We start from the raw sequence: 13,831 nt of genomic DNA on the forward strand, positions 1-13,831 counted from the left end.
TTTGTGACTCTAAATACATAAACACGTGGGGCAAATGTGTAATTCTGTTCACCACGCACACTTTTTCCCCCAAAGATTTTATTTATTTGACAGAGAGAGAACACAAGCAGGGGGAGTGGGAGAAGTAGAAGCAGGCTCCCCGCTGAGCGGGAAGCCCGATGCGGGGCTCGATCCCAGGACGCTTGGGATCATGACCTGACCTGAAGGCAGATGTTTAACCGACTGAGCCATATGGCGCCCTCACCATGCACACTTTTTCGGGCCTTCTTCTCAGGAACACCACGGGGAGAAATTTCACTCCTCTCCCCCCCCAGTTCAATCTTACTGTTGGGGCCCTGCCCCAGGCCTACCTCCTCTAAGAGGCAGTCCCAAATCAGGATTATTCTTCTACTGAGTTATACTGTGCCTCTGATTTAACTAGGAGCCCATGGCCAACATGTGAATCTTCCCTGTGGCTTTACCCGATGTGGGTTGTCATTTCTGTTTTCAGCCATGTGCATATTCTCTGCCCAACCAGATGGTAAACCCTCTGAGGGCAAGACCCCCCATCCTTTCCATTCCCAGAGGCCCGGGGATGCCCAGGAGCCTTCAATTAAGACTTGTTGTCCAGGAGCTGAATGAAGTCATTGGATCCACTTGGGTTTTACTCCACACATTTAACTCTGACAATGACTGGGAAATTGGGACAGTATTATTATTACTTTCTATCTCCATTTTATGATGAAAATGAAGCTCAGCTCAAAAGTTTGTGTAAGGTCCCACAGATCAAGGAGGTGGCAATACACCAGGCCTGTCGGGCTTCCTTCGCCACCACACAGCTTTCTGCTAACAGTAGACATGTCCCCAGAGCAGGCAGGACCTTGTTGGGGGCCAAGCCAGGAGGCCTGTTTCTCCTTGAGACCCTTCGCTGACCGGGCAGTCAGGGGGGCGGTCTAGGAAGAGCTGTTTGGTCTCCAGCTCCTCAGGTCTGAGGAGGTGGTGAAACAGGGTGGAAGTTTCTGCTGAGAGCTTAAGATGATAGGTATCGGTTCCCAGAGTCACTGGAAACAAACGGCCAATTTTATAAGGAAACATTTCTAAGCTTGTTTTACAAATCTTACAGCCCTTTTTTGGGGTGGAGGGTCAGTTTGTTGAAGAATCTGGGGAAAGGGTTTATTTATTGAATGCCAGTTTCCTCCTCTGTGAGGAAGAGGCGTGGAAGGTGCCTGCCTCTCACATCAAGCCCAAGAGGGGGCTTCGTTGGAGCTTCTCAGGGAGATGAGGATGGGATTCCGGCACTATGCACTATGGGGTGATGGACTGGTGCTTGACTCCCACTTGAGAAACCCAAAGGGCTAGAGATGGCTGGCCCGCTGCCCAGTGAACGAACCAAAGGAGAGTTTGCTGTGCTGAGATCAGCCTGCCATTCCTGAATCTTCTGGGAGAAAGGATGCATGGATGTATCCCACAGAAGAGTAGAAAGGGTCTGTTGTGCGTTGAGTTGTGTCCCAGGACCCAGAAATGATGGCTGGTGACCCTGCATCAGGGACAGAGCCACAGGGAAATGCAGCCTCAGGTGGGCACAGGGGGCAAGGAATGGACTCGGGGGGCTTGCCCTGCCTCTGGGTCTCTGTCCTCTCGCCTAACTGTGGAGCCCGGCAGCGAGGGTGGTTCTGCACCTGGGGAAGCCTTTCTTGATCCCATTGGCCCTCCTGGGGACTCTGTGCACAGCAGTCCCCTCTCTAGCGCTGCATCATAACTGCTTATGGACCATCCCTCTTCCGGGAGAGTGCGTGTGTTTTGTCTGCACAGCTCGGCTCAGCGGGGTACAGTTTTCTGGGTTCACACAACATGGGGCTCAGCAAACTTTTTCTTCAAAGGCCAGATGATGCTTTCAGGTTTGCAGAGCCGCACAGCCCCTGCTGCAGCAATCCAACTCTGCTGTCCTGGTGTGAAAGCAGCCACAGACCCGACATAGACAAGTGGGTGTCCTTGTGTCCAGTAACGCTCTATGTGCAGAAACAGGCCGCTGGCCAGAGGGCTGTGGTTGGCCAGCCCCAGACCTGGGGTTCCTCATGGGCAAAATCACACGTGAGCAAAAGTGAAACCTCATGGCAGTCGTATGGGAACACGTGTGTATCTTCAGAACGAGCGTTAAGGCAGAACAGTCTGAACGATGGGGCTGTTAGGAGGGGTGAGCGGACTGGGGCTTGTAAAGTCCTTACTGAGCCATCGATGGGTCCATGGTCAATAGATGGTAGTGATCGTGATGAGCTGTGGTAGAGGCTGTTGTTGGGATCGCAATGGATTCTGCATGTCACGTACTTAGAACAGGGCTTGAAACTTAGTTTTGAGTAAGATTTGATGAAAATGGTAGCAGCCTAAGGCATACTTTTAATTTTTATTTTATTATTTTTTTAAGATTTCATTTATTTGTCAGAGAGCGAGCACAAGCAGGGGGAGCAGCAGACAGAGGGAGAAGCAGACTCCCCACTGAGCAGGGAACCTGATGTGGGACACGATCCCAGGGTCCTGGGATTGGGCCCCACATCGGGCTCCTTGCTCGGTGGGAAGCCTGCTTCTCCCTCTCCCACTCTCCCTGCTTGTGTTCCTTCTCTCACTGTGTCTCTCTCTGTCAAATAAATAAATAAAATATTTAAAAAAAATTATGGTAAAACACACATAAAATAAAATTTACAATTTTAATCATTTTCAAGTGTACAATCCAGCAGCATTTAATACATCCACAATGTGTGCAGCCATCCACATTGTCTAGTGCTGGAACATGTTCATCACCCCGGAAGGAAGCCCCACGCACGCTGAGCAGCCATTCCCCATTCCTCTCTCCTCCAGGCTCTGGAAGACATACATTGTTTTTTTTCTCTTTTTTCCTTCACGTCTTCACAGCCCTGAGACCCAGCTGTGCTTACAGCCAAGGGTCTTAGGATCACTGCTTCTCAGATGACAGTCCCACATCGGTGTCACTGGGTGTGAGCATAAACTCGGCCGTAGCTCTTTGGTAAGAGTTTTGTGCGTTCTTGGGCATTTTATCTGTTGAGTTTAACTGCCATCCAAACTGCCTTCAAGGATGCTAAGATTCAACAGAGAAATGAAAAAGTTGTTGAGTAGGAAGAAAGATACGAAACAGAGCAGCAGGGCATAAATTTGATATTAATGAAGCAAATGTTCATCAGAGGAATAACCACAGTCTGCGCTCCCTCCAAAGCAACAACAACGTGCTTTATGGGAGAGGAAAGGAAGCTATCAATGGTTAAAGCTGGGCTATATTTTATTACTGAGATCTGTCTAGAAGATGGATTGTCACATAGGAAGCAAGGCAACTGGAGCCCGGAGAAATTGTGAAAACCCTTAGGGTAGATAATAAACAATTTCAAAGTAATGAGAGGTTGGTGTGACTGGTTCATGTGTCACATGGGACTATTATTAAGACATCATGTCTCAGTTTCATGGCAGTATTATTTTTCTTGATGGTACATAAAAAACAGTGTTTCTTACAATTGATGGCATCTTAAAATGACGATACAGTATTATTACCATCACGTTGTATGGTTATTTCCATTTGCTTGTTTCCCCCACTAGATTGTCAGTGTTTGGAAGGCAAGTTTATGTTACTGCTGAATCCTCAAGGCCTTGCCCAGTGTCTAGCATGTAGCAGGAACCAACAAATGGTGTGGAATGAACAAAACTCATTTGGGAGCTGTAGTTCAAATTAATTAATTAGTATTAGCACCCAGCTTTAAGGTTGCTGTGAAAACTAAGTGAAAACCAGCTTAAAAAATCCTGACTTGTCCTGTGCTTGGCACAAAGTAAGTGCTCCACAAGCACTTACTTGATGGGGGTTTTGGTACCAGGAAGGACTGTGTTTGGCGAAAGTGGTATGACATCCCAAACAGCAGTGGCCTAAACAGGATGGAAACCGATTACTGCCTCAGATAAGCAAAGTGTGGAAGTTAAGGGCCCAGGGATGGTGGCGCAGCAACAGGACCATCAGGTTCTCAAGTTACTTTGGTCATGACGCAGTGCCATCCTTACACATGGTATCCACCTTTAAGGTCTAAAATGGCTGCTCGAGCTCCAGACATCGTGTTCACATTCCAGCTGGCAGGAAGTAGGAAAGGAGGTCAGAAAAATGAATATGAATACTTCCCCAGAGTCATAAATGCCACTCCACTTATACTCCGTCGGCTAGAACTTGGCTACGTCTAACCACATAGGGCCCGGGCAGCCACGTACCCCACTAAAATTCAGGGGTTCCATTCCTGAGGAAGAAGGGGAGAATGAATGTTGAGGGACAAATAGCAGGCTCTGCCACAGCTGTGAAGCTCCGTGGTGTTGCTTCTGCATGCAACACAGTAAGTAGGCTTGTTCTCTGCTGGTGCTGGAAGGCTTTCCAGTGGCAGAAGGGCATGAGCCGGGCTGCGAACGACAAGCATGATTTAAAGGAGCAGAAAGGAGGGGTAAGGGCATTTCTAGCAGGAGAATGGCCACGCAAGAGCTCAAAGGCAAGAAGGCACAAGGTGTCCCTGGGGGTTAGTAGGGCATCCTTGGCCAAGCAGGGGCCGTGTGTCAGGAGACAGCTAGCCGGTTCACAGCCCCGGAGCAGGGGGCCAGTGCTGTGCTGAGCGTAATAAGCCCCAGAGCCTTGGTGTCCTTTGTAAAACAGACACAGAGACCATCCTGTTGTGAGGATTCAGTGAAATGCGGTAGGAGGAAGCCCTTTGTAAACTGTAAGCTCCTATACCCTTTAGATGATCAAAATCAATAGCCATTGGGGCACCTGGGTGGCTCAGCCAGTTAAGCGTCTGCCTTTGGCTCAGGTCATGATCCCGGGGTCCTGGGATCGAGCCCCGCATCAGACTCCTTGCACAGCAGGGAGCCTCCTTCTCCCTCTGCCTGCCCCTCCCCCTGCTTGTGCTTGCTCTCTGACAAATAAATAAATAAATCTTAAAACCCAAACCAACAGCCACTGTCATGATGACATAGGTTCAGCCTTGGAATGCAGGAGGAATTTGCACCCACACCCCCTCCCCGGGCAGCTCCCTACTCGCAGTGCCCCTGTGCAGGTGTGAGACGTGAGTGGGGAGTGGAGGGCATGCAGGCAGCCAGGTGGACAGGAGCCTTTAGTGGGGCAGAGAGGGGCACAGAGAGGCTCCTGGACCGTTAAGACAGTGTGCGGGAGAATGCAGGGAGAGTCGGCCTGGACTCTCCTCGTGCCTGTTGCCCTACTCTCCCCCCTCAAGGAGCCCAGTGGATCAGGGTCCTGTGTTAGCCAGGGGTCCAGTCTGGGTCCCCCGGGCCCACGCAGGCTCCTGGGTTGGGGGCCAGCACTCAGGCGGGCCAGCCGTGGGGGCAGGTAGCCTCCTTTCCATCCCTGTGGGAGCCCCTGTGGCAGAAGCCAGAGGCCACCAAAGCTGAAGGTGAGGGTGGAGAGTGCTGCGGGGGGCCGGCCTTGGTCCAGCTTGGGCCTGGAGGTCTGACCAGGCCGCTGCCTCTCCACAGAGGGGCCACCGGGGATGGAAGAGCGGCTTCGTCAGCTAGGGCTGCCGTTACAGAGTCCCCTAGACTGGGCGGCTTGAACAACAGACGCTGATCCCTCAGAGCTCTGGAGGTGGGGAAGTCTAAGATGTAGGTGCTGGCTGATTCGTTCTCGGTGAGAGTCTCCTCCTGGCTTTCCGCTGGCCACCTTCTTGCTGTGTCCTCACATGGCAAAGAGAGAGAGCTCTCGTCTCTCCCTCTTCCAACAAGAACGCTCATCCTATTATGCGGGGGCCACCTTCATGACCTCAATAACTGAACCCAATAACTTCCCAAAGGCCCCACCTCCAAATCCTGTTGCATGGGGGTTTAGAGCCTCAGTGTAGGAAGGAATACAAACCTTTGTGAAGGAACACAAACACTGAATCCACAATAAACACCTAACCGCTGTTGGAAAACTGCCCTGGGCCCTGTGGGGTCCCGCTCTGCCCCCACGCTTGGCCGTGCCTCCGGGGCACGCATCCCGGCTGCCCGTGTTTCTGTCTGGCCTGATGGAAGAGTCAGGTGGGAGCTCGGGAGCCGCTTCTGCCTGCTGACGTGCAGGGAGGGCACAGATGTCCTGGACGCAGGGGGGCCACAGCAGGGAGGTGGGCAGGCCTGCAGCCACATTCCGAGGCCACCAGGGTTTCATTATGTTGATGAAAACCAAACTCTGCCTTTTCTTTCTTTCCTTTTTTTTTTTTTCCCCTTCATGAGATTTCTGCAAAGTAGGTTACAGAGCCCGTAGTGATGAGTGCAGAGGGCAGGACTGGAGGGGAAAGGGAGTTGGAGAACCGCCAGGGAGAAGCACCAACCAGGTCAGAGACACGGAGGGGAGAGATGGGGAGGGGACGATGTGAAGACACGGAGGTGGGGACCTGCAAAGAAAGACGCAGGACGAGAGGGAGCCAGAGCGAGAGAGAAGTCAGAGGACGAAGTGGCCAAGGTCCTGAGAGATGCATGGGAAACGGGGTGTGTTAGAAGATAACAGGGGAGCCGAGTGACAGGGGGGCTGATCGGTTGGGTCCAGTGCGGCCAGGCCTGTAGGCTGGGGGTGGGGATGGTGACCTCTAGGGAACCTCTTAGTCCCAGGGCCCACTGGACAGCAGCAGGCTGTGGAGGTGCTGGGAGGGAGAGGAAATCAAACTCCAGCGCTGAAGGGGGAGGTGGAGAGAGAAAGAACATCACACATTCGGGTCATTAGCTGCGAGTTGTCTTCCCTTCCAGAGAGTGTGGTCTTCCCGAACCAGATGGTTGTGAATCATGCCCATCCCCAAAGCACAGCCAGACCTTTCCCTGACAGCAAATCCCAGCAAGCTAGGGCCCCGTCTGACCCTGGCAGGAAGTGGGGAGGCAGCTTTCCTAGAAAAGAATTCCGTGGACCTCTCCCGGCACCCATGGGGGAGCTCCAGACCCTAGGAGTTTGGTTCAAGACCCAAGACCAGGCTCCGCCAGAGTGGCCAGCAGGGCAGGGAACAGACAGCCTGTGTGCGTGTGTGTGTGTGTGTGTGTGTGTGTGTGAGAGTGTGTGCTGGGTACGAGGAGCTGGCTGTCAGGAATCTGAGACCAGGGCAGGAAAACCCACCTAGGGACAGGGTGTGGCAGGAGGGAAGGAAACAGGGCACGCTCAGGCCTGGGGGGCAGCAGAAGGGCAGGACCTGCCTTGTTCCCTCTGCCCAGGGCTCCCCACAGTGTCCAGACAAAGGCCCTTGGCAGGGGCTCTGAGTTGTCATGAGGAACAATGTAGAAGCAATTGGCAGCACTTCCCCCAGAAAGAATCCCTTAAGAAGGGTGAAACAGCAGGGTCGTTCTTCAAAAACAGGGCGCTGAGAGAGACTCGAACTGCAAAAGGCATTCTAGACTGGCTGGTCCCCCGCCTCAGGACACAGAAGGGGGCAGGAACTTGCCCAAGGCCACACAGCCAGACCATCGTGTTTGCATGTCTGCTTGTTATTAAAGTATAGTTGACGTGCAAGGTTATATTAACTTCGGGTGTACAACATCGTGACTACTCATGGTCACCATGCAATATTACATTATTGTTGACTACATTCCCTATGTTGTACTTTTCATCCCATGACTTATTTATTTTATAACTGGAAGTTTGTCTTTTTTTAAAGCAGGCTGCATGCCCAACGTGGGGCTTGAACTCAGGACTCTGAGATCAAAAGTCGCATGCTCTACCAACTGAGCCAGCCAGGCACCCCTGCAAGTTTGTACTTCTTAATCCCCTTCACCTCCTTCACCTATTCCCTACCCCCATCCTCTTGGGCAACCACCAGTTTTGTTCTCTGTATTTATGAGTCTGTTTCTGGTTCTTTTGTTTGTTTGTTTTGTTTTTTGGATTCCACATATAAGTGAGATCATATGGTATCTGTCTTTCTCTCTCTGACTTACTTTACTTAGCATAATACCCTCTAGGTCCAACCATATTGTCATGAATGGCAAAATTTCATTTTTTAATGGCTAGCATTTGATTGTATACATATACCATGTTTTTGTTTTTTTTTTTTTGAGAGAGAGAGATTGAGAGAGAGAAGGTGGAGAGGGGCAGAGGGAGACAGAGAGAATCTTAAGCAGACTCCACGCCCAGCATGGAGCCCAACTCGGGGCTCCATCTCACAACCCTAAGATCATGACCTGAGCCGAAACCAAGAGTCAGGTGCTTAATCAACTGAGCCCCCCAGGAGCCTCTATACCATATTTTCTTTAGCCATCTTTTGATGTTCTGTTCACAACCCTTCCAGTGTCCTGCATCTAACTTGCCTGCATCATTCGGGTCTTACCTCGGTGAGGCTAACAACAGCCCTGCTTTGTAGGTAGGATTATTCCCATTTTACCAGTAGGGAAACTGAGGTCCTGTGGGTGAGTTGCCACAAGGCCGGTCCCAGGCTAGAACTGAGAGGGGCCTGGGCTCCCAGCTCAGGGCTGTCGTCCTCTGCTGTGACAAGGCAGCTCATCTTCCACAAGGGCGGGAGGGTGGCCTGCGCCACACTGACCATTAGGCCACCTTCCCACCCAAGCAAGCGCATCCTGTTTTGGCAAAGAAGGTGGTCCCCTGAGTGGAGCTCTCATTCTGTGGCCCTGACTAGACTGGTCCATCCCTGTCTAAGGGATTGGTTTGTTTGGTGAAGTCTTCTCTTCCTGGGGCCACTCTTTTAAATCGATGCCCCCTTCCTCGTCCTCAGTTGCTCAGTGTGGGTGCATGTGTCAGCCACTGTGCTGGGTCGGAGGCTTTGGGGCAGCGACAGCACCGTGACACATGGTTTGATGTGGGCTGGGAATATTTTAAATCTGAGTTATCCTTCAGAGCTGGAAACATGTGGTTTCCAGAAGTCCGAGGGCACCGGTTCCCTGGAGGGGGAAGGGAAGTGAGGAGAAAGCGTCCAAAGGGTAGGGGGGTGTGGGGGGAACCGGACTGACCTCGCACAACTCCAGCCTTCCAAGTGTGGGCCTGGGAAGGAGGCTGTCTGCCGACAAGCGTGGGTCGGTCCCTCTAGACCCTGGGAGCAGCCCCACCCCCACCCCCTTGGGACCCCTGCGCCCAGCACGTTTGCTGCAGCATCAGCAGCATGTTTCTGTGTTTTCTCAGTCTCCCTGGTGCACCACTCCTTCCACCTCACCAGAGTGAGCCTGTGTGCCAAATGCTGCCCCTCTGTCACATTTTCCTGGTCCCCCATGCCCCAGGCAGGGGGAGGCTGGGGACACAGGACAGCAGGGCTCCAAACTCATCAACCGATGTGCCCGTTTGGGTTTGGTGCAGCGGATGCAGGTCGCCTCCTGCCCGCGACCAGCTGGGCCAGGCCGGGGCCAGGGAGCCACACCTGGCCCCGCTCGAGGGGCCCCCCCCCCCCCAGCGGAGTGGCCTGTGGGGTGGGGTAGGGGGCCGCCAGAGGAGGAGAGAGGCACCAAGGACGGCTGCCCTCGCCTGTGATGCAGCCTCTTTAGTTTGCTTGGAAGAGACAGATGGAGATGCCCTCAGTCTGGAGGCGTGGGAAGGCGGGAGGGACTCTGCTTCCAACAGCTCCGGGACTGGGCTGGACAGCCACCTTTCCCGGAAGCCTCCGTGAGACTCAGCAGCCTTTAGGACCCTCTTCCCCCAAAGCTACGTGATTGGCCCGCTAGCCACCATCCTGTATCGAGTCCCGGGATTGGGTCCCCGGATTGGGGGAATCTCTGGGCGAGGCATCAGAGCAGAGGCGAGCCTCCCTCCCACCAGCCTGGGCTGTGGGTCCAATCCCTGGTCCAGTCTGTGCAGCAGGTTGAGAAAGGGGCTTTGCTGAACTTCGTGCGGAAGGAACTATTTGTGGCCATTATCCTCCAGGGGCCTCTAGGAGAGGCAGGCACATAGAGCTGCCTGGAGGGACCCCCCCCACCCCCATCATTAGTTCCTTCATTTACTCCTGAGAGTGCCTACTCGGTGCCAGGCTGGGGATATAGACTCCCCACCCACATGGCGCTTTTATTTTATTTTTTTAAAGATTTTTATTTATTTGAGAGAGACAGCATGAGCAGGGAGGAAGGGCAGAGGCAGAAGCAGGCTCCCCGCTGAGCAGGGAGCCCCATGTGGGACTCGATCCCAGGACCCTGGGATCATGACCTGAGCCGAAGGCAGACGCTTAATGACTGAACCACCCAGGCACTTCCACATGGTGCTTTTGGAGGCAGGTGGGGAAGCACAGAAGCAAGCCATGATCACGGTCAAATGTGACGCATACACTGATAGGGGAGGTTAGGGTGTCTGGGACCCTCACTTAGATTTGGGGGTCAAGGAAGCTCTTCATGGAACATGGACACCTAAGATGATGCCTGAAGATGTTAAAGTGAGTGGTGGGGGTGGGGTTAGGGATGAGCTTTCCAGGTTGAGGGGACAGTGGGGGCAAAGGTGAGAGGAATGATCGTATTTTCCAGAAGCGACTCCCAGAGCAGGGGGTGGAGGAGGAGGGGGCTGTAGAGATAAGCAGAGGCCACTCACAAAGGACCTTGCATGTCTTAAGTTTTTATACCTTTCTTGAATCTTCAGCCAGAATTTTTCTCAGCCTCCAACTGTAGCAGGAAACCCAGTGGGAAATAAAGACTTCCTGCCCTCCCAGAGAAGGAAAACCCCAGTAACTTCTGCCTAGCCCCAGAATGGCAAAAGTTGACTCATGCTTAGGGTAGCATAGATGATGGGAGTTTTTGCTTTTAAAAACAGTGCTTATTGCTTTTCTATTTATGAAGGCAATGCGTGCTCAATGTAGAAAAGTATAAAGATCACATATAATCCTTTCATAGGAGATCATCAACGTTTTGCATTTTTCCTTCCAGCCTTTTTTTTTTTTAAACATGAGTCTTTTTGGTTACATAGTTGAGGTAGAACTAAATATAAATTTCCTTATCTGCTTCGTACCCTTGATAAAACAGAAGTATGTTCCCTTGTTAAAAAATGCTTCATCTGTAAGGGCTGCATCAGATGGTGTCTCTCCCGTTTCTCAGCGGACCCCAGGCCTCAGCATCTTTGAGAAAAGTGGTGCCCGAGCCAGCCGAGCATCACTAGCACCTGGGGTCCCTGGGGACCAGCCACGCTTTGCGCATCAGAATCCAGCACGTGAGGCTGGAGAATCTGCGTGTTTAGCAAGCCCTCCAGGTGCCCCGTGGCCATGCAGGCGTAGCGTGTAAACCTTCTGGGCTACAGAGCTCCTAGGAACTCACCGAGTTGAGATGTCTCATTTTAAATCAGACACAATTATGTCTACCTTGTGGAATTGTCAGGAAAAAAACATATTACTCTGGGAGCTCGGGCTCTGGCAGATAGATGGTAGGTGCTCAAAAATACAGTAACTGCTGTTAACGCTGTTGCCCAGTAGACAGACACTCTGTGTCTACACCCGCTGGAGGTGTATGGCCACAGGTGATCTGGGAAGGCCTGGGGGTGGCGGAGGTGGGGAGGATTCTAAACACCTGGTGCGGGGCGTGGCTGTCGCCTGTGCAGTCACTGGTTGCTGAGGAGAGAAGCCCAGAGATGGAGAATAAACACACATTTTTATGGCAATTTGATGTTGCTACAATATCCAAGTGCGCGATCATCTGTTCTAGTAATTCCTTTTTGCTGTACATTACAAAAGCATTGGTCTGTGGCCGACTGAATGTTTACAAAATTGGTCTGGTCTCGAGACCGATATATGGTATCCTCTTTATTCCTCAAACAGCCTCTGCAGGGTCTTGAATTAGGGGGGTCCTTTCTCCTCCCTTTGTCTCCTGCAGCGAGCTAAACGCGTCCCCGCGTTTGCCAGCTAAGCTTCGGCTGTTCCCGATCTCCTGACCCACCCCAGCCACGAGGCAGGGGCAAGACTCCTGAAGAAGACCCCAGAATCTGGGGGTTCCCCAGTTTCCGCAGGAGATGGGGGCATTCCCTTAGGACGGGCTGACACAGGGGGTTGCCATGTTCCCGGGGTGTCACAGGAAGGAAATTGCCCAGATAAGCATCTGCCCTTCATTTGCCATCATGGGAGCTTTCCTTCCAGTCCACGCCAGTTCCGCTGCTGTAGCCACTGTCCTGAGCTTGCCTTCAACTAATTGCCAAGCCCCTGCTGCATGCTGAGATGGGGACTTTGCTCTGGGGATACCAAATGAAGATATTTTTGGTAAGCACTTACTCTGATTAACTCATTTAATTTTCACGACAACCACATGGGAGAGGTCCTATTTTTACCTTCATTACACAGGAGAATCTCAAGTAGGTTAAGGGACGGGCTTAAAAATCACACAGCTAATAAGTGGCAGGTTTGGGGGTTGCTTCAAGGCTGCCCTATTCTTGGCCCTGGGCTCTTCAGTTTGATGCCGTGGACCTGCCCTGGGGAGGGGTGCTTGCTGTCTAGTGGGGTCTCTGAGACCCCTGGAGAATCCTAGAAGAGTCAGACGGTCCTGACTTACGGCCAAGGGAGGGAGGGATGGTGGGTGGAGGCCATGGGGGACTTTGGCGAGGGAAACAGCCATTCTTAAGGCCCTGCTCCTCAGCTCCCTCGTGCTCCCCTGGGAGCATACTCATATCCTGTGTCCTTGCCCCCTCCCTCCCCAGACATGATCTCACTCCTTCTCACCCCTGGAGGCCCCAGAAAAGAGACTATTGTTTCCTCCCACACACGAGAACTTGGAGACCCGCAAGTCCCCTCTCCCCTTTAGGGCAGCCCCGGTTCCCTGCAACGCAGGGATGGGCGGCTCTTGGTACCCCCATGCTCCTCAGCCCCTCCCCAATTTCTCCCATAAGCTCTTTGCCTTCAAGCTGTATCTTTCGTACTTTCTTGCCTGTGAGAAGGATATGCACTTGGAATCCCAGAGGGAAGAGCCCTGCCGGGAGTCTTTCTGCCTTCCCTCCCTGGTACCTTCCGCTCTGTGGAGAGGCGAGGGGCAGTGTGGGGCAGAGTGGGACCACAGCAGCTGGCATCAGGAGGTCCAAGCTAGTGTCTGGCTGCCTTAATCTCCCAGCAGCCAGTCACTTCAACTCTCAGCATCCTCATCCTAGAAAATCAGGGTGCTTGGGAAGATTAAATGGGAAATCGCTGTGGGAGCTCGCTGCCAGAGCTTTGGCTTCCCCTCCAGCTCTCGGCTTACTCGCTCTTGCCCACCCTTCAAAGCTTGCCTCCAGCCCACCACCTCCAGGAAGACCTCCCTAAGTACGCCAGTCTGGCCCGAGTCTTTGGCCTGAAGGGGTCATCATCCATACTTGGTGATCTACTGCGTGTTCCCGCAGCTCTAGAGAGACACGTGAACAGCAGGACCACGTGTTGGAGTCAGCCATGCTGCCCCGCCCCCCGACTCCGGCCCAGAGCCAGACCCAGAGCAAGCTCAGGCGTGCTCTACTGCAGAACTTGTGTCTTAGGACTTCTCATCTTCCGACTGTTTTTACCGGGGTGGCCAGATTTGAGGGTTCACTTAACAACCCCGTGTGGTCGGGGGGGCGGTTCTGGGGAGAGATTTTTGTTATCCTCCCTATCCTGGTATAAGGGCAGCGAGGCCAAAAAAGCCCAAGAGCCAGCCGAGGTCACAGGATTGGGTAGTTGATTGCAGAGTCAGGGTTCAAACCCGAGTTCTGATGCTTCCTATACCCCCTAGGCGCCACAGTTGCTCGGGGCCTGAATCAAGCCAAACCAGGCACCAGAAGTGTGTGCATTTGCGGCTCATATGACCTCTGGAGTGGGCTTTTGCTTTTTCTTTGCTTCCCCCCATTCCCACCCCCCGACATTCCTCCCAGAGGTCGACCCTCAGCCCCCCAGGGAGCCAGCCCAGGCGGGGGCAAGGCCTAGAGCGGGAGGAGCCCTAGACCAGGCCCCCCAACACC

At 52.9% G+C, this 13,831-nt stretch overlaps 1 protein-coding gene, 1 non-coding gene and 1 pseudogene across 3 annotated transcripts in view; 1 reads left to right on the forward strand and 2 right to left on the reverse strand.

The window, feature by feature from the left end:
* Window positions 1–13,831, forward strand: part of LOC112821606 (guanine nucleotide-binding protein G(I)/G(S)/G(O) subunit gamma-10 pseudogene) — a 40,134-nt pseudogene that overhangs the window by 18,439 nt on the left and 7,864 nt on the right.
* SOCS5 (suppressor of cytokine signaling 5) overlaps window positions 2,668–13,831 on the reverse strand; it is a 112,717-nt gene continuing 101,553 nt past the window's right edge. For both annotated transcript variants that reach the window (XR_012379831.1, XR_012379832.1), the window contains one exon: window positions 2,668–3,070. The gene's annotated coding sequence lies outside the window, so the exon portion shown is untranslated. The remainder of the gene's footprint in view (window positions 3,071–13,831) is intronic.
* TRNAK-UUU (transfer RNA lysine (anticodon UUU)) lies at window positions 7,644–7,716 on the reverse strand. Its single transcript has one exon. It is a non-coding gene; the product is annotated as a tRNA-Lys (tRNA).

Source organism: Callorhinus ursinus, unplaced genomic scaffold (assembly GCF_003265705.2).
Source record: "Callorhinus ursinus isolate GAN/ISIS: 27379988/994484 unplaced genomic scaffold, GSC_fseal_2.0 scaffold10, whole genome shotgun sequence".
NCBI classification, from domain to species: domain Eukaryota; kingdom Metazoa; phylum Chordata; class Mammalia; order Carnivora; family Otariidae; genus Callorhinus; species Callorhinus ursinus.